Raw genomic sequence first — 18,301 nt, 5'->3', positions numbered from 1 at the left:
ATTCGATTCAATGTTTGTTAAGGGTCTTGATTGTTCTGTACGATTGTATAGAATAAGTTTATGAGATGTTATGGGTACATTCATGTTAGTTTCGAAAAATATACCAACAAAAGGATTGTTCTTCTCTGGAGAATGTAATACACTTCGACAAATAGTAATAACAGATTTTTATGCAATGCTTTTAGTAATCCTCAAAATATTCTCGCGGGCCACATACAGAATTGGCGAGGGCCGCATGCGGCCCGCGGGCCGCCAGTTTGACATACCTGCTGTATGGCATCCGGCTGCTATGAAAGAGCTCCACGGCTAACAAGCTGACAACAAAAACAAAGAAAATGCACTGAAACGTTTGCCCAGTTGCTCTACATTCTAATGGCACATTACTTTACGCACAGCCCGCAGGACATTTCTCCCGCAAAAAAGCGGTAAATGGTTGAATCTTACCGCTCTGTGTGCGCTCCTTGGGGCTTTCCCGCACGACATGGGCCCCGGCCCATGACAGTCGGCCCAACTGAAGGCTCTCAAAGTGGCCCGGTTTCGTACGGCATAATAATCCGTAAATAAATTATTGTAATAAAATACTTTCAACCCTGCGCCCACCCTCCAGGCTTGGGATTCACTAAGCACGTGGGCTTTACGACCCAAGAACAAGATGAGCTGTCCGGAACGGATCATCCCTGGGACTTTGGGTTTTGGATAGAAAAGAGTTGCGCTCGTTAAACATAACAGCAACAAAAAAAGCCTCCTCCACCCGGTAGCGACATAAAATCTCACTGCTAAGGTTCTTCGGCCGAAAGGGTTTATTCCCCCGTGCGTTCACTTAAGGACCCGTCCCAATGGTTTAAAGTTTGCCCTTGCTCTTCTCGTGCAAACACTCGCGCGGGACACACGCACACAAAGGGGGTTTGAAAGTCGTTCTTCCTTCTCTTACTGGTCATGCTGCCAGTAGCAGCAGTAGCAGCAGCAGGAGCACTAACAGTGTCTTCTGGACAGATTCGGCTTTTGACCTGAGATGGGTTACGTGTTTCCGGTGAGTTTGGGACAGCGGACGATCCCTTGTGTGACCCTTATTGATGGTGCTGACGATGACGATGATGGTGATGGGTTGCATAGAAAGTGAGGCAAAAAAACAAGCATAGCGAGTGGCACCCTTCCATCCTCCCCGGGTAAGCTTCTGGTCACTTGACCAGCCCGCAAGACGCAGACGGAAGGCGCGTGCGACGATGGCGCATTCGTTCGCTTCGCGACCGCTCGCACCCCGATCCGCTGTATCAAAGATGTTCCGGAGCCTAATGGACTGTTATGGGACGAAAGTACGAATGGGAATAGTTTTTTGGCGTGTTTTTAATGCGTGCCCGCACCGCGCCGGACCAATGAAGATGACTCGTTCCGGTGGGATTTAAAGGGGTTAACGGTTAACATCATCCCTTTCGGGCGATGCGGTAGACATTGTGGTGGCCGAGTTCGCCGGGCTGCCGGGGTACCTCACTAACAGGGTTTAATAGCTTATCTCTTCTGCTAACGCCACGCCCGATTGTAAAATGGTTTCTGGTATGTACAGCGAGAGAAACATTGTTGTTATATTTCGCTGCTGCTCATCACGTGTAAGAAACTGTTTTAAAGTATGGTTCTTACATGGATTGTCACTTGAACTTGAGATCATTTCAGCGGTGATGGTGTGTACATTAACTAGCAAATGTAACAGTGAAAATGAATTTCGTAGCTCATTGGACTGTTAATTAAAAACAATGTTGTCTGTGCAACGCTCAATGAAAATCCTTTTTTAGCTTCATTGTCTACAGTAGTTTTTGCACGCATTGTGCATAATTTATTGGAGATGTTTAATTGCTTTACGTACAAAACATTCAACTATCCCCCATTATTCTCCTTCCATTCCAAAAAGGACAGCTCAGTCAGTTCCTCTCTGCGAAAGAGGCGAGGAATTGGCCCATTCCATAACGGCAACCTGACTCTCTGATATCTTCTTGATTACATACACACACATAAAAATCATCCCGAGGTCAGAGGATGAAGAATAAATTATCCCCTCCAAACCAATGCCACGCGGTCGGGTGAAGAAAATCGACCCCGGCACGTCAAGGCAGCCACACCAAGCACCGAGCCAAGTGTGTTTGCTCATCAACGAACGAAACGGGAAAGCATTCCTTGCCGGGCCGCCAGCCAGGTTGCAGCGGCTAGAGAAAGGGGCAAAAAAGGGACCAATGGCTATTTACATAAAATTTGATAGTCCACCAACGGGCACCCATCCAGGCCCAGTGCCGGTCAGGGGTTTAGCAATGCAAACGAATGTTTAACAAAAAAAGGGTCCCATGTGTGAAGAGATCCTGGCCATATTTAATTGAGTGTCCCTCTTGCCCGGCACGCGTCCCATTGTTTGTGCCGCAAAAGGACGACGGTCGGTGACTTTTTATTTGCCTTCTTTTGCTTCGAAGCGGCCGACCGCGTAAGCCGTGAGTCTATTAAGCAAATTAGGTTTCGGTGGAGGCTTGCTCGCGACTGATGGCGCTTCAATTTCTAATAATTAGTCCGTTCGAACGCTTCACTGAACGTTGCTCTCAAACTAGTGCAGAAGACTATGTTTGACCGTTGGCATTCGTTGTAGAATGTAGAAGAGTTTTATGCGTGCATTTGCTGGAAAAGTTGTACCGTGAGAAACATCTCCAACCCAAGCACGCTGCAAGTAAAATTAGGGAAAAAAACCAGAGCAACAGGTTTTGCTCTTCTTAAGGTCAGTTTAAGACGCACCCGCAGAGGGATTATGCTGACAAGATTACACCAAACAAGAAAAAGGGTTATCAAACAAGCCTGTCTAGGACCGGTTCGGCGTTGCTGCGGATAGGATTTGCTTCGTTAAAATTGGACACAGCTGCCGCATTCACACGGCTTGATTCCTTGCAAGAATTGCCTCGAGAAGTCGCAAATCTGCTTGTGAGCGAAACAATATAGTATCGTTTCCTTTCCTTTGTAAATCCCGACCACTTTGTTACTTGGCTCTTTTATTTCCCTCGTGCGACACCGGAAATGCATCTCAATCCGGCTCGGCTGAACGCGTTTTTGCTGTACGGAGTTGATTAGCAACCAAAAACTGCATCATATAAAAGAGAGAAGGCTTAAACGCTTCTCTCGGTTAAGCCATCGTCCGTTCCGCTGAATGGTGCCAGACAAAATGGCATCGAACGTGCATTTAGATGGCGGAGACGGAGACGCGAAATAATTTGCTGTAATTGTTCGCTATCGTTCAAACGATGCGGCCGTTCGGAAATTGCTTTCCGAAAAGGACACGTGAAGTTAATTTGGGAAGCCAACGGTTTATCGTACTGGCCGGATCCAGGCCTCTGCTCTGCATCCGTACCGCGAAAGCCATGTATCGGTGGTTGATGACGCGGTCGCGTTTTTCGAGCTCACTAGCATGCAAAAAAACACGTTGAACACTGGCAACTGTACCGGTAAAGTGCACTCGAGCCGTTCGCGAGCGCTTTCGCGCATTTGCTGGCAATGCAGACGTTGAACGGATTGTTCAGCGGATGGCTGGCGCAAACGTAATCGTACCACACTATTTTGCAATTCAATTGCATTTGCATCGGCGATGCACCTCGGCAGAGTCCTTCCACGGTCTGGACTGGTGGCCGTTTTATGTGCGAGGCAGTAGACGCGATGGAGCGACTTTTTTAAACCGGGCAGATGTGGCAAGCAAACCTGCTAAGTAGACAATAATGTATCTATTCCCTATGATTCTATTCCCTTTCTTATGATAGTACGGTAGTCAGACTGTAAGTGAATCTGAGCATGGAAGTCGACCGTTAGCTGTAGTAGTTAGCTTTAACTATGGCCGCTAAAAATCTGCTCATTAAATGCCAAGTATGATCCAGTTAACTGACAACTATGGATTTTAGAAATAATTGAGCCGAAAAAGAGTATTTTCGTGGAGCATCCCAAGTATTCCAATTTCTAGGGTTGATGTTGGAATAAAAGTATATAAAACCATTTATTGATTGTTTGACTTTATAGAATTTTTATATCAAAAGTGGCCAATCGTATGAGACATTGGATGTTGAAATTTTTTTTTGTAACTTTTTATCAACAATCCTCATTCGTTTGAAGGCCCAAAAAAGGCAAAAATGCAAAACTTTTAAATAAAATTATCGCAGAAAGTTATTCAACGATATTTGTGGTTGTAGTATTAACGTGAATTTACTTTAACATAGAATTGAAAAGCTCCAGACGACTATTGAGTGTCCATGTACGATAAAAAAAATTTCTTCATGACATTCTTGCACGACAACAAATTCGCTGCTTGAAATGAATTTTATAATTGAAATCAAATGGCAGCACGTTCCCCTAGCAATTTAATTGCATACTCCTTTCCTAACGTCGATCCGCTATCGTGTTCTCCAAAATCCGCGCCGATTTGCCTGCCCTGTGGCCAGACTAATGCCATTCCAGCCCAAGCCCGTCAATCCGTTCGGCGTATCATCAAATTTCTACAAATAAATTTATGCTGCAGCCAACCGCAGCCAAACGCTAACACACCGAAGCTATCTCGGGGATGAAGCTAAGCCCGAGATACCAGCGTACCGAGCAGATAATTAAAACCTTTCGTCAAATTATGACCCTTTTGGCCACCAAAAGGGGGTTCGGCTTCTGAGCAACTTTTATTAACCGTCCGTTCCTTCTCAAACCATCGCACATGCTGTACTGCTTCCTCCGCTTACTTCCACCTTGATTTAATGTAATAAAACGCTGTTATACTCATGTCAGGCGGCGTTGTCGTCGTTGTCACCACCGTCAGCCCAAAATGAAAGGAGCCAAACCGTCGCCATCCTGTCCCGGTACGATGATGGTTCGTCGCATCGCATCGGGATCGGCTGCCGATCGATATTTCATCCATCCATCATAATGAGTGTAAGTCAGTTGATCGGTAGGGCTAGCCAGAAGGGGCTGGATAAAAATAGGTCTTACCCGATGCTTTCTGCCTGCTCGTACCGAAAACGTGCGCTCCCCCGGGGAGGCCACCGTGGTTTCTAGCCCATCCAAGAAGCGGTTTAAAATTTCAATTTCACTGGAGCGGGAGAAATTTTAATCATGCGTAATGAATGGCATCCACCTATTACAGCCAGTGGCCATGATAAGTAGCAATAACCGATACGGTTGGATCAAAGTCCCCTCCCAGCAGCAAGCAGGCAACACACATACACACCCATATGCTCTGCAAACTCCTGAATGGTGGTTCAGCTGCCACCGAACCTTAGATTTATGCCATCAACGATAGAGACATTTATTTGGTGCAGGGAAGAAGTGATACAAAATTAAAATTAGTTTTCCACCAGAAGGCATGAGGCAACGGGGAGAAATAATTTATAAAGGACCAAATAATTGGTCAAAGGACCGTTACCACACAAGGAGCGATTGCGAGAAGCTGGGCGATACTCAAGCATCGAACGAAAGATGTTGCGTAGAGGAAAACTGGCACAATGGTTCACATCAGTTTGCACACTGGGGACACAAGTTTTGCTCCCTTCTTTTTTTTGTAATTTATTGCTTTCAGTTGGACTCCGGCTCGGCTCCGTCACGATACCGAACGAATAATCTATCTTGGAAGAATTAGAGCTAATGAATATGTATAAGCTGTCTCGCTGGACAGAGTCCTCGAGGTCGATTTTCCCACTCCTTTGCATTAGGATGATTGGTCGGCAGGAAGCTGGAACGGGCAAAAGGATGTCGTAATTATTTTCGATCCCACCCGCCGTTGAAGTAGAGAGCATAAAAGTAGAGAGGGAAAAACGTAGCGCCGTGACTCCGATAAGAAGTAACATCTTCGTGCGTCATCCGAAGTAGGAGTGTGAAAAATCATACCCACAGCCTTTTAAAAATAAACTGCCCACATTTCTAAAACACTCTTCCCAATCGTGCCCTTATTGGTAGCTCCGATGGGACAGTGAATGGTCTCGTTATTTCCGTGCGATCGAAATTAATAATTCTTCCAACGAAGGATTTCTCACGTTGGCGTTTTCGAGCCGATGGCCGTGGTTCGGGGTTGAGTAAGCAGAAATCCCTTTTTTCCTGAAGAGAGGGTTCGCCGTGGTACCCGCATAACCCCTTGAAGTGAGGTGTTGGCGTAGGAACTCACTGGTCATCCCGTTTTTTACTCCGAATCCACTCCCAGCAAAGTCAATAACCGTAACGGGAACAGAAGGGGTGGACTTTCTACGACGTCCTTTAGCGTCCTTTGAAGAAAATTGTGCGCCCGAATCCAAAATTACCATTTTTGCCGGGCCTTTCTGCTCGGTGAAAGGTTCAAATCGTTGTAGCTGCTCTCTCTCTCTCTCTCTCTCTCTCTCTCTCTCTCTCTCTTTCTCTCCCACTCTCTCTACTCCCACAACCGGGTGCGTGTGCCGGTCAACCTTTTGAGGCAAATAGCATGCCAGCCATTCTTGGGCATGGATTTATTTATGGAGAAATTATTGCTAGTTTCCTTCAATTTTTATTCAAATTAAGGGACACGGGTTCCAGTGTCCCTTTTCGGTGGCACCCTTCTGCCCGGGCGAGATGCTAAAGATGCAAATTGCGTAGGCTTACAAGTGCTTGGGCAGAAAACGGGGTTACGGTAAACGCTTCGGAGGTGGCACGTGTGCGGGTGATGGTGCAGATGAACGCAAAAGGAACCGTTGCCTTTGCAGCCGAAGGGTCACGACGAAGGCCTTCTTCCCAAAATGGCCGAACATTTTTGGCGGTAGCACATTTGCTTAGGGTGGAACCTGCTGGAATCAAGAAGAGGTTTCGCGCTTCGAGGAGGTGTTGTCGAGAGTAGGCGAAACGGAGCCGTACAAGAATCGGTTGCGGTATTAAGATAAATGATGCGATTGTACGATGGAAAAATGGTGTACCCTTGCGGAAGAGAGGGAAAAGGGGAAACAGACGGTTATATCATTGTGTGTGCCGTCAACTCTTTTAATGTGAGGATATATACAGCAATAAGAGCTCATTTAAAATAATAATATTCAACCTAAAGCAAAAGACAACTCGGTTAAAAACCCGTAGAAACGGTACTGTTCGGAGGTGAAGACGAGATTTAGTAAAAGTCACCATAAGACACACATTTTAGATGGATTCAAGAAAAACTGAGCAAAAGATGCATTAGGGAAATGTAAGCTTACATAACGGAGGGTAAGTTTGAAATTTCGTATCCAGTACCATAATCTTTTAAAAAGTGTCTTCAACAAACATGGGAGATGTTTATTTTCTTCAAACCTGCAACAAAAAGAGAAAACTAACCGAGTAACTGCCGAGTACGGCGGATAAAGAAGCAAAACATTGACAACAAAAGAACCACAGCTTCACAAGCACACGGTGTTAGCACACGGTATCGGAAGCTTGGGTGGAAAATTTGGCCCGAATCCATCGCGCTCAACACAACACAGCGCGTCCCGGGCCGAACATTTCAATAAATCACCTGCTGTCCGTTCTGTTTAGGCCTACATCCGGGCCGTGCTTTGGGGATCTGCGCCCGGTACAGCTCGTCCGTCCCTTTCTGGTCCACTCTAAACCGCACCCATTTTGCTCTCCCCATCCCCCCTCCCCTCCCGCATCCTCGACGTCATTCTCGAGCACACACATCAACGACGACGTCACCCATCAGACGAGGCGCGAAGGCACATTGCGATCGGTGAATCCGTCGTTCCATAAATTGCATCCATCCATTTATCAAAGCCCGCGCTGCTGTCAGTTGCCCGCGAGTCGGCTCGAAACAAGTGCAACGGCTATGCACTGCTGCAGTTTGATGCAACGCCAAAGGCATGCTGTCCCCGCCGTCCCACTGCAGCTGGCAGCAGAATTCGCGAAATAGCCACACCAACAAAAAAAGCGTTTGGCATGTCCGTGGCTCGGGGACATGCCAAACGCGGGCTAGATGGATGGAAGCTGCTGCAGCGAGCCGGTGCGGTGCATTCTAACTATTGCACCGGACCTAAGGCCTCTCGCGGGCAGCCCTTGTTTCACTCTAATCGCAAAATTTTGTGCATTTTTTTTTTAATTTTGCTTCGTGCACTGCACATGCAGCACAAAACGCACATAACATACACACGGACACATAAATGCACGCAAACAAGGGCACAGCGACCGGTGGGAGCGGTTTTGCTGACTGTGAATACCGTTCTTTGGAAATCGGGGAACAAAATGGAAGCTCAGATGATCCTTTACGAACGCGCGGTGAGTCCTACGCCCCATCACTGTCCCGTGGTACAGATAGCTCCCAGCCCCTGCTGGCACTTCGCTTGCCCGTGTGCAATGTGCAACGCCGCTGCTGGCTATGCAATTTTGCGAAAAGGATAGAAATTTGCCAACATGCATTTCGAAACACAGCAAATACCCCGCACAGTCGTGTTCGTTTGCGGGAAAGTGCATCCGGTGGAAAGTCGACTGCCATTGTGCGTGTCGCTGTACGTGTCGCTGTGTGCGTGTAAATTTCCCTCCAAACGTCGGTGCCTAGGCCTGCTGAGCCTACCCAGGGCCGGGGTTGTTTTTTCCACCGTTATGCATTCACTGTGCAGAGCAACATTGGCCAAGGAGAAAAACACACACACCGACACGCACACAACGGGTACAAATGCATACGTGAACGTGAAATGCATCAATCGCATCGCGCTGGCCGGAGAAGCAGAATGCAGCTGAAGAGCGCACAAAACGCGCGGATCAAAATTTATCATCCCGTTGATGAGTCTCGCTGAAAATACGTCCGGTAGATTTCCCGGCTGTTCCTCTTTGCTTTGCTTTCCGGGACTGTCTGCCCGTTTGGAGGTATCTTCCAGTTGTCCACGACCGTGCATCGTGCAGGACGTGGTTTTCATTTCTATAGAACATAATTAATCCCACTCCTCCGGGTTGGCGAACGCCCTTCATTCGTGTCCATGAGCGTGTGCGTCCTGTACTGCCAAAGGCTACCAATGTCGCTAGGTAGTGAAGAACCAAACACCCACAAATACTCAACCGCACGCAAGCGCCTCACCGTAAGGGCAACGACGACTCGATTACATACCAAACCCACGCGCCTCGATCTCAGCGGCAGCGAAGAATCAGTCGGCAGCAGACTGTCCTACGAAACGGCCGCACGCGCTACCGCGGGTTTGCTTTCACCAAACGGTCTTTCTTCGCCTGCGTGTATTGCATCCCTCCTCAAGGGTTAGTCGACATGGGCGACAAAGCTTCCTTCCTGCTTAGCCGGGCGACCTGGCTGCAGGGTGAATAGGACTGACAGCATCGCGCTTCCGGGCGCCCTTCCGCTACCGCTCAATAGATGCCGTTGATGTCGGTGACAAGCCGGGAAGGATATTTCGGACTTCCAGTACGCGTCCAAACCCATCCCCTCCACCGGCCGGAATTATCCTTTCAAACTACTGTTTCCCTTTCGAAACACGTTCGCTCTGCATGTCTTGGGCAGCAGTGTTAGTCGTTTCTCCCCGTTCGGGCTGGCTAATTGATTACCCCTACTGGCAATTCGAAAAAAGGGGGAATTGAAAGGACATGCACACTTAGCTTTGTGCGAGGGGAAATGTTTCCCCTCCTTTTGAGGATTTAGAATTTTAAAACCTTATCCGCCGAATCGATGAACTTGAATGAAGACGAGTCATTCATATTTCAGCTTCGATTTGATTGGGCTTTCAAATGTTTTTTTTTTTTTTGTATATATTGACAAGTGGTACTTTTTTATTCAATCGTTTTACAACGATGAACAAATTCCACCACTCGATTTTGCACCTGGTTTGTTTTTGATTATCGAACATTTATCAACTGACCTATATTTATGCATTTGTTATCGAGACAATATTTCTGATTCGTGAGTCTGATTTGAACACAATTTTCAATTTTAGCTGTTAAACATCCAAAAATACTCAAACACTGATACACTATATTCGGCCGCGCTCTGGCAAGAGTCATTAATTTGCACAATTTAGGAACATTCAAATACATTTACTATTGTTTCCCATGGTACAAGCGCTCCCTTGGAACAGTTATCCACTCGTCCACTTTTTAATAACAAGCCCGTCGCGGGTTCAAGCCTAGAATAGACCGTTCCCCCGTAGCAAGCACTTACTATCCTATCCGGCTGCATGGTACTGAATAAAGTCCAAAAATGTGTAATAGGCCGGCATATGTCCACGTACTATATTTACGCCAAATAGAAGAAGATCTTTTCTTTTATGGGTAAACCAATCAGTAATAAAAAGCCAATTCAATATCGCAGGCCTTGATCGACAACGAATGTTAATGCCAAATTGGAAGAATAATTTTTCTAATGTGTTTGATAAACTTCGCTGGACTCAAGGATATTTTTTTTGGGCTCTTAATATTTAAATGATCCTTGTTTCATTCAACCATGTCTATTAACAAATAATTGTCACATGATGCAAATTAAGTATTAAATGCAACATGTAGTTTAACCCGCTTAACTCTTTTACGATTGGATTATTTTGTTTTGCCTTTCAAAATGTTTTTTACAATAGGTAATTTAAACAATCTAGTTTCAACTTTGTTTTCGTTGAATCATTTGTGTGCATGCGTAAATCAATCAATTCCATCTTCCTGTTTGGTTTAAGCATTCAATGAAACACATTCTCTTTTGATAGTAAGAATTAACAGGAATTCATCAATTTTTCTTAAATAGTATTAGGTGCCATCCATCAATTACGTCACGCTGATAGGGGAAGAAGGGGGTCACCAAACGTTACGATTTGTTACATGGGCGAGGGGAGAGCTAAACTTGTGTTACGTTATGCAACATAAAACGATTGAAACACATGTTTCCAATAAGAAATGAATACTAACCGATGAACCGATGAAACAGATGTAATCAAACTGCCTTTTCGTTTCAAACAACCTGATGATGGGATTTAAGCATTCAGCTTTTTTTTTCGACAGAGCTGGTAATTGACCGCAATTTGATGCATACATAAAAAATGCAGCCATAGTTCTTGCAAATAGTGCCGGTTTTGTCAGTTATTTGTAAGACGTATGAACATATTAAGCATCACATGTTCTTAAAGATATAATAGCTAAATGCATAATCTTACATGTAAAGACAAGGAACAGAAAATGCAAATATGGAAAGGTGGACATATTTATGGAGAGCCAGGAAGTTGGTTGGATTAATTATATTTGTGAAAATGGTGATGCAAAAACATTGCCAACTGAGGATCCAATTAGCAGCATCTTTTTTGCATTTGATTACAATAGAGGATGTCCCCAAGATACGCTATTCATGTGGACTGAGACGAATTTTGTATATCTCGGATTTCTGCGTAAGTCGAAATACGCGGTTTCCGGCCAAAATATAGCCTATTTTGGTGTAGTGTTGCATGGCGGTAGTCACTAAATTAATTTTTGGATATGATTCTGACTAAAGATTAGAATTTTGAACCTTTTTTGAATGATTTTTAAAATTCAAAAGGGCAATTAGTTTGCGATTGCTAATTTATGTAATAACACATATTTTATACACTTTTTCAAATACACGAGACTGTTAAAGGGTTCACAAACGTCTGACCTTGAACAAATCGAACAGATGCCATCATACTAATCCATCAAAGTACATATTCCCCGTTTTTTACATCCTTGTATAATAAAAAACGATTTTATAACGTACTAATGAAAAGAAAAGGTATTAAGTAGAATGTACCAAGATAGTTTATGCTTATGAAATTTAAAAAAAAAGTTACTTCCCATGAAACGATTCTTAACACGCAATTATGTATAAATGTTTTTAAAATTTGAAATACATTTACACACATGTTCTCCTATGTGTAGAAATCACAAAATAAGGTTTGAATACAAAAATTGACAGCTTTTCTTGGCACCTGTCAAAAGAATACAAACAAAGATTTGTGCAAAAATTGCATGAAAAAGATTCGCCGAACTCTGCTCGATTTTCCGTTATCGAGGGAAAAAGTGATTTTCTTTGAATACAGAAATACTATCATAGTATATTACAAAAATCTGCGAAAAAAATAATGCTCTAAATACGTTACATGCTAGTGTACATTTAATAAAAAATATAATCCATACATGCTCCGCCTTGCTCCATAACTCGTTTGTCCGTACGACATGTGTCAAACGAACCATCCTGAAAGTACGCACACCTGCAGATGGGCATTTGAAAGGCTACAGCAGTAACAGTTCTCCTGGGATGGGTAGTAACGACCAAAACTCACCCCTTCTTTGAACAATCCTTGAACGCCCGTGTACAGACACAAACAATCTACACATGTCCTTCCTTGACCCTCCCCATACTGTCCCTTCAGCATTGCTTCCACCACACTCAAGGCTGGTCTGATACGCCTTGCGAGCTCCCCATAACCCTCCACCCTAACTCTCCCCAGTGACGCCAATCGGTGACTTCAGCCGACTACACACGGCCTGTGTGTAATCACTTAAGCATGGGAAATGGGCGCACGGAGAGATAAGATAAAAATCTTTTTATGGTAGAGGAAAAACGCAACACGTTGCACGCGCTTCGGGCGGAAAATGGCTACGAAGAAACTACCGCTAATGACAGCTGCCGCTCCATTCGATATCTCGTATGTTGATTCGTGGCCCAACGCAGCCAGTACCATCGCCAGTGGTACCGCCGGTGACTCTGGAGCACTGGCACTGGCATTACATTAAGCTTCATTTCTTATCGCTCGATAGTATGGGGTAGCGGGGTTCGTGCATGTGTTCACGTGGTTCGTGTAAGGAGGAAATGGATGGCAACGATACCTGTATGGCCCGGGGTAATAAAACGTCCGTGCACCACGCAATTCTCGACACCCGCACGGTGGTTATTGTGACGGTGACGGAGGATAGGCGATCACTTCCGGCGTCAGTTTTCTTTGCATACACAGTCCGCGGCCCGAGTGTGTGGACATATGGGTTGTTTCCACGCCGTCGTCTAATCGATCGATTGTGTCAATATGCAAGCGATAAGAACCGAACTGGGGTAGGAAGGTACGAACTGGCACAAACAAATTACAAGTGCAAGATGGTCTAATTTTCTTCGTCTGCTTTGAACGTAATCATCCGATTGTGGAAGGGAGTTTCAGGACAGGATGGCGATGTATCTAATCGATGGTTGATGCTTTTAATTGTAAAACATATAGCTTTTCCCTACTGCCGTTCATTTAGTGCGGCATCGATTCGGACATCATCGCGACATCCCTATCGATGTTACTCACGACTCGAAACGGGACACGAAGAAGACAATAATTGATTTGCAGGAGAGTGGTAAATTTTCAGCTTTACGATCATCTTGTTGTCTTATGGCCTTTATTGGAATCCACTTGATTGACTTGAGTGCGAATGAACAGTCTCGACGCACACAATACATAAACCGTACTGAATTGGTTACAAGATTTTTATGAAGATAATGAAACCGAGTTTATCGTCGTCATTGGTTGATTAATTGCGATCACAGCTGGGGCGATAGCTGCACCAGAAACTTGTTTAATTTGTGGCACTATTAACTACCTTGACCGTGTTCATCTTTGCTAAGAGTCTTCTCTTTTGTCATCTTTTGTAGGTGCGAGATTAAGAGCTTGGGTGACAGAGCCTGTACCTCTAATTACATCACGCCTGTTTGTTTTAGTAAATGTCTGGGCATGAAGAGTTATGCCATTTGAACACCATAACACGCCACTGTGTGTTTAACTGTTTCAACAAGTTGGTCTCGAGCCGGAAACTGAACTACCAGGGCCGTGCATCGATGTCTGTTTTTATTTTCTTTTACTCACGAGCTCGTTTGATGTTGGCAATCGATGTGCAAACCGATGCTTCAATCATAAACACGCCGCCGCTTGGCAACCAACGGGTGAAAACATTCAAATTCCGCCACCACAATTTTATGGTCACTTGAGACTCCATTTCCATGGATAACTGCAACCTCATCTCGCATTTTTATTTCCCCACACGCATTTGACACCCATGCACCCCTCTATGTCAGGTCTGTTGTTTTGCTTTAATTTCGTTGCAAACACCGTCGATTACAAAACGGTAGCTCGCATATAAAAAGCCAGCGGCTCGCGCATGGTAACGATTACATATTTATGGTAACTCACCGCACTGGAACCATAATCACACAATTAATAGTCCTTTTTCGATTACATTCATCATTGGTCATCATCATCCCGGGCAAAACTCCCTTTTCTCACTGCCAAGGATACGATGACCGAACCGGTTTCGACCGTAAACCGTTTCGATAATATTAAACGAGGGTTTACCCAGTGTCAAGACGTTAAACGAGGTTTGTCGCTTTATTGCCTCAATAAATATGATTGTGTTAGGGGGAATTTAAGGCTGGAGCATTCGTATTAAGAATTTTATACGCTGAAGGACATGATTTGCTATCAATATGTTACAGTTAATGTTCAAACCACTCAAGATCCACAAGTAATTTTACTGTAGAAGCAGAGTCTGAAGAATATTCATCATTCCAATAAGAAAATGTGTTCGTTTGATAGCTTATAAGATATGAATGTTTTCACCATTTATTCACCTCAAACTAGTTACAGGTAGTCCCCGAGATACGCAGTTCCTTTTATACGCGGAATTGGAGATACGAGATTCTCCTAAATTTTACAGTTCTTTGATTAAACTGTACTTATTTGACACATCAATTGTGAAATGTAAAAAATCCCTTTTTTAGAAATCTATAAATAATTTATATGAAGGTATAACATTGTAATCATCAGTCAATTATATAGAACAGGCAAATTTAATGGCTAAAACTTGTTCCATTCAGGACTTGAACCCATGACGGACATGTCGTTGACGACTGTACCATCAGACTGGCCATACCTAAACCACTTGAAGCTTAAACAAAACATATTAGCTCATTCCAGCCTAATTTTGCCGATTTTGCATTGTATGATTAACATGTTCAAACATAAAGTGAATTCATAAAAATAAAACATTGAGTTGCATGTTATGTTATGAACATGATATTGGATTGTAAATTGTTATGAACATGATATTGGATTGTAAATTGTGTTTTGTCACTCGAGTGTTGAGTTATTTTATGGAAATAATCGGATATTGCTTCATGGCTGGAAAAGCCGCGTATTGAAAAAAGTTAGATTGATTTTATTAACAGTTGTAACCATTTAAAAAAGTGGACATCACTTTTGTTTTATTTTATACACTTTGTTAATTATTATTAACGGTCGATTCGCTGGCACAGTGTTATTTCTTGTGATTCCCAAAAGAGGGCGACACAGACAGGGTTTAGTGTGGTCAACGTCTATCACTGATCGGGTTGAGCATTCTCGAAGGATCCCGATCTAGGCTAAGCGAAAGATGCAAGTGCAAGTGCCTTCCTGATTTATTAAACATTCTATTTTTTTACATCGTTAACCAACAGTTTTATTTTTACTAAAAACCAAATCCTATAAAACCAAATTTTTGTTTTGCGTAGAGAAACTGCAGAAAACTTCTATACTGGACTGTCCAAATCTCCCAATAGTTCTGGTCCAAACCTCCCCAACACGGACTGGAATTTCGCGGGCGCCAAAATCCGGCTGCCAAAAAACCTATGGATGTGACAGTTCGGAAAAGTAGCTCTTGACAGTTTGTACATGGGTTTGGCTGCAGATGGAATTACACGCTCGCGAAATTCCGGTTCGTGTATTTTCTTTCTAAAATAATTACCCAATTGGACAAATAGGAGGGGTAACCGGCAACCAAACGGGCCCCGAGTTGCTCGGATAATCGAATAAGAATAGAGAAGAAATAAGTAGAAATTCAATAGTTGAACGCTTTTTTAGTTTGGCATGCCTATAAGTTAAACGCTCGATAGTTGGCTGACAATTTAATTTAAAAGCATGCGTTTGCACGGAAAGACCGATTTTTTAAAATTTCACAAAAATCTCATGGCTTTCCCAATAAAAAATCAGATTTTCAGAAAAAAACGTGCCAACTTGAAAGCACATATTCAATAGTTGTCAGAGAATCAAAATTCAACCAGTGAGTTCAAATTTCAAATCTCTTTGAAGTCAGAAATATCCTAATTTTCTGGATGAATTGTATTAAATCAATTATGAAGTGTGTAAAAGTAGTAAATTTAATCATGCATATTAATTAAGCCCCTACATTAGGGTTAGACTTACGCATATGTCTTGAATGCACACAAACTTAAATAAAATTAACAATATCAATCGTCTATTTCATTGTGCAATCTTAACTGGCATGCCATCAGTTTGACACGCCTGTCTTAGCAATTGAGTGAACAGCAACCGTATTTAGAATATTTATGCGCATTTGGAAAGCCATATTAAACCAACGGTCATAAAATAATTTACTACATGTTTTACCGAACCATCGTTATGTTACTACGCTGTTATGTTTTTAAAACTTTTTGCAATTTGATTCAAAAAAGAAGCCTCCGTCTTGCAATGATGTAAGAAACCCTGTAATACTGATGATCAGGCAACTAATATCCCGCCAAAAAACTTCCACACGCGACGAAGAGTTGTCAACGTGTAAGTAGGCTCTTCTCAAGAACCCGTCACATACACACTCGAAGACGTTTGCTTTCTTATTGCGACGTGCGCTTACGTACACTTGTTTCAGGATCACTGGCCGAATGAATCTTACCCTGCGTTTGTATAGGTATGATGGAGTTGGAACGGATTATCGGTGTATTGACGTTCCAGAACAAGTTCGCGTTGCTCAAGGTCGTTTGTTTCAGTATCAGTAGAATCGATCTCGAAAGTGGACGGCGGAATCATTTCAGGAAGTGTTCTAAATTGCTTGCACTAAGCTTACCGCTTGTCACTTTTGCTTATTTGGTGTCATTTTAGTCGAAACGCGCAAACTCATACGAGATGTAAAGGAAGACAAATCAATACTGGTGGTGTTGTGTTCGACGAGGATCAATCCACTCACAATGCTAGATGATGAAGTGCGGAGAAAGATTTCACACTAGAGGTAAGTCCATTTGTGTAATTTTACTCTTTTTTGCCTCTCTCTCTATCATCCATCATCAATTCCATGCCGTACGCGGTCTGCACGACCAACATGTGTCATTAGTGCCGTGCAGGCTACACAATTTCTTGGACCTTGAGTCCGCTTTTTATCGGCTAATGTATATCAACATCAGCGTGTGTGTCATTTTTCGTCTCTTCACCCAATCGCCGAAGAGTGGTGCAAACGCCTAAGGTTTGTGCCGCTGCCGGCGGTTGCTAATTTATTCATAAATCACGTAAAGACAATTACGCTCACTACGCCATCGGCCGCATTTCGTGCAAGGCATCAATTCGTGCGACACATTCCGTGTGCACCGGGGTCTAAAAAGACAGCTTCGCTCGCGAGACACGTACCTGCAGGGTCGAAGGGTGCGGCTGGAAGAAGTTAATACTACCAAACACATACACAAAAAGAGAAAGAAAAAAACGGAGACAACCCACAGGAAAAAACGGGAAATCGCACTTTAGTCCACCGCTTCCGGGACGTCATGGTCGCTGGTGGGACGTATGACACGGCCGCCTCATACGTGTATGATAAATTTAATAACAATTTTCCATTGAGATTTCCGGAAAGAGATAAGCGTGCAAACCACCACCCCATCGAATGTGTGTGTGTATGGCACGCCGTCGAATGCTTTCTTTGGGTGTTTGTGACCCTTCTCCTAATGGCTGCGGGTAACGAAACACTTTTATACTGCCCCATCGTCGTGCCATCGCCTTGCCATGTATGTATGGCTTTAACGCACAGTCCTGGCCCGCCAACCCTCTGCAGCATAAACACACAAACGAAAGTGTCGTCGTGGTGTTGTACCATCCGCTCCCTGAGCCCTCCCTCCCAAGGGTGACCCCAAAAAAGGCCCAGACCGGAATTAGCGCATTAGGCTAATGTTTGTCTTCGAGGCTAGCAAGCACCGACAAACCAATCCTTGTCCCTGGCGCAGTAGATTGAGCCCTTTTCCTCAGTGCGGTGCCGTAAGGTGACCTTACCAAATAGAAAAAAAAAAAAAAATACTACACACACTCACGCGCGCGGTGTCACTGCAAGCAATAGGCGGTGGGTACAGTGCGAGTTAAGCAATCATGTGCATTATTAATGTCGCTTTCTCGCGTTCGCGCAATGTACGGTTGTGTCCTTGGAGCAATAGAGCAACGTCACTCTTCATGTTGTGCTGGAAGAAAGCGTGATTAATAATTTCGTAGCCAACCTATGGGACAATTAAATGCATGGCGATTTGTAGTCAAGCTTCTGATATTTCTACCGGTGGACTGTTCTTGAACTGTGTGAGCGCTGCTTG

The 18,301-nt window shown here is 43.9% G+C and overlaps 1 protein-coding gene across 8 annotated transcripts in view; it reads left to right on the top strand.

Moving 5' to 3' along the window:
• The window catches only part of LOC121603537 (homeobox protein prospero), a 132,371-nt gene that overhangs the window by 22,722 nt on the left and 91,348 nt on the right, over positions 1–18,301 (top strand). For 7 of the 8 annotated variants that reach the window (XM_041932402.1, XM_041932399.1, XM_041932403.1 and 4 more), the window contains exons 1-2: positions 16,529–16,650; positions 16,842–16,968. The gene's annotated coding sequence lies outside the window, so the exon portion shown is untranslated. Of the gene's footprint in view, positions 1–16,528; positions 16,651–16,841; positions 16,969–18,301 lie in introns of those variants that run through there. The other variant, XM_041932394.1, reaches the window with a different exon arrangement.

This window comes from Anopheles merus, chromosome 2R, assembly GCF_017562075.2.
Source record: "Anopheles merus strain MAF chromosome 2R, AmerM5.1, whole genome shotgun sequence".
Taxonomy (NCBI): domain Eukaryota; kingdom Metazoa; phylum Arthropoda; class Insecta; order Diptera; family Culicidae; genus Anopheles; species Anopheles merus.
Note: the sequence above shows the minus strand (reverse complement) of the source record. Positions and strands in the feature narration are given on the sequence as shown.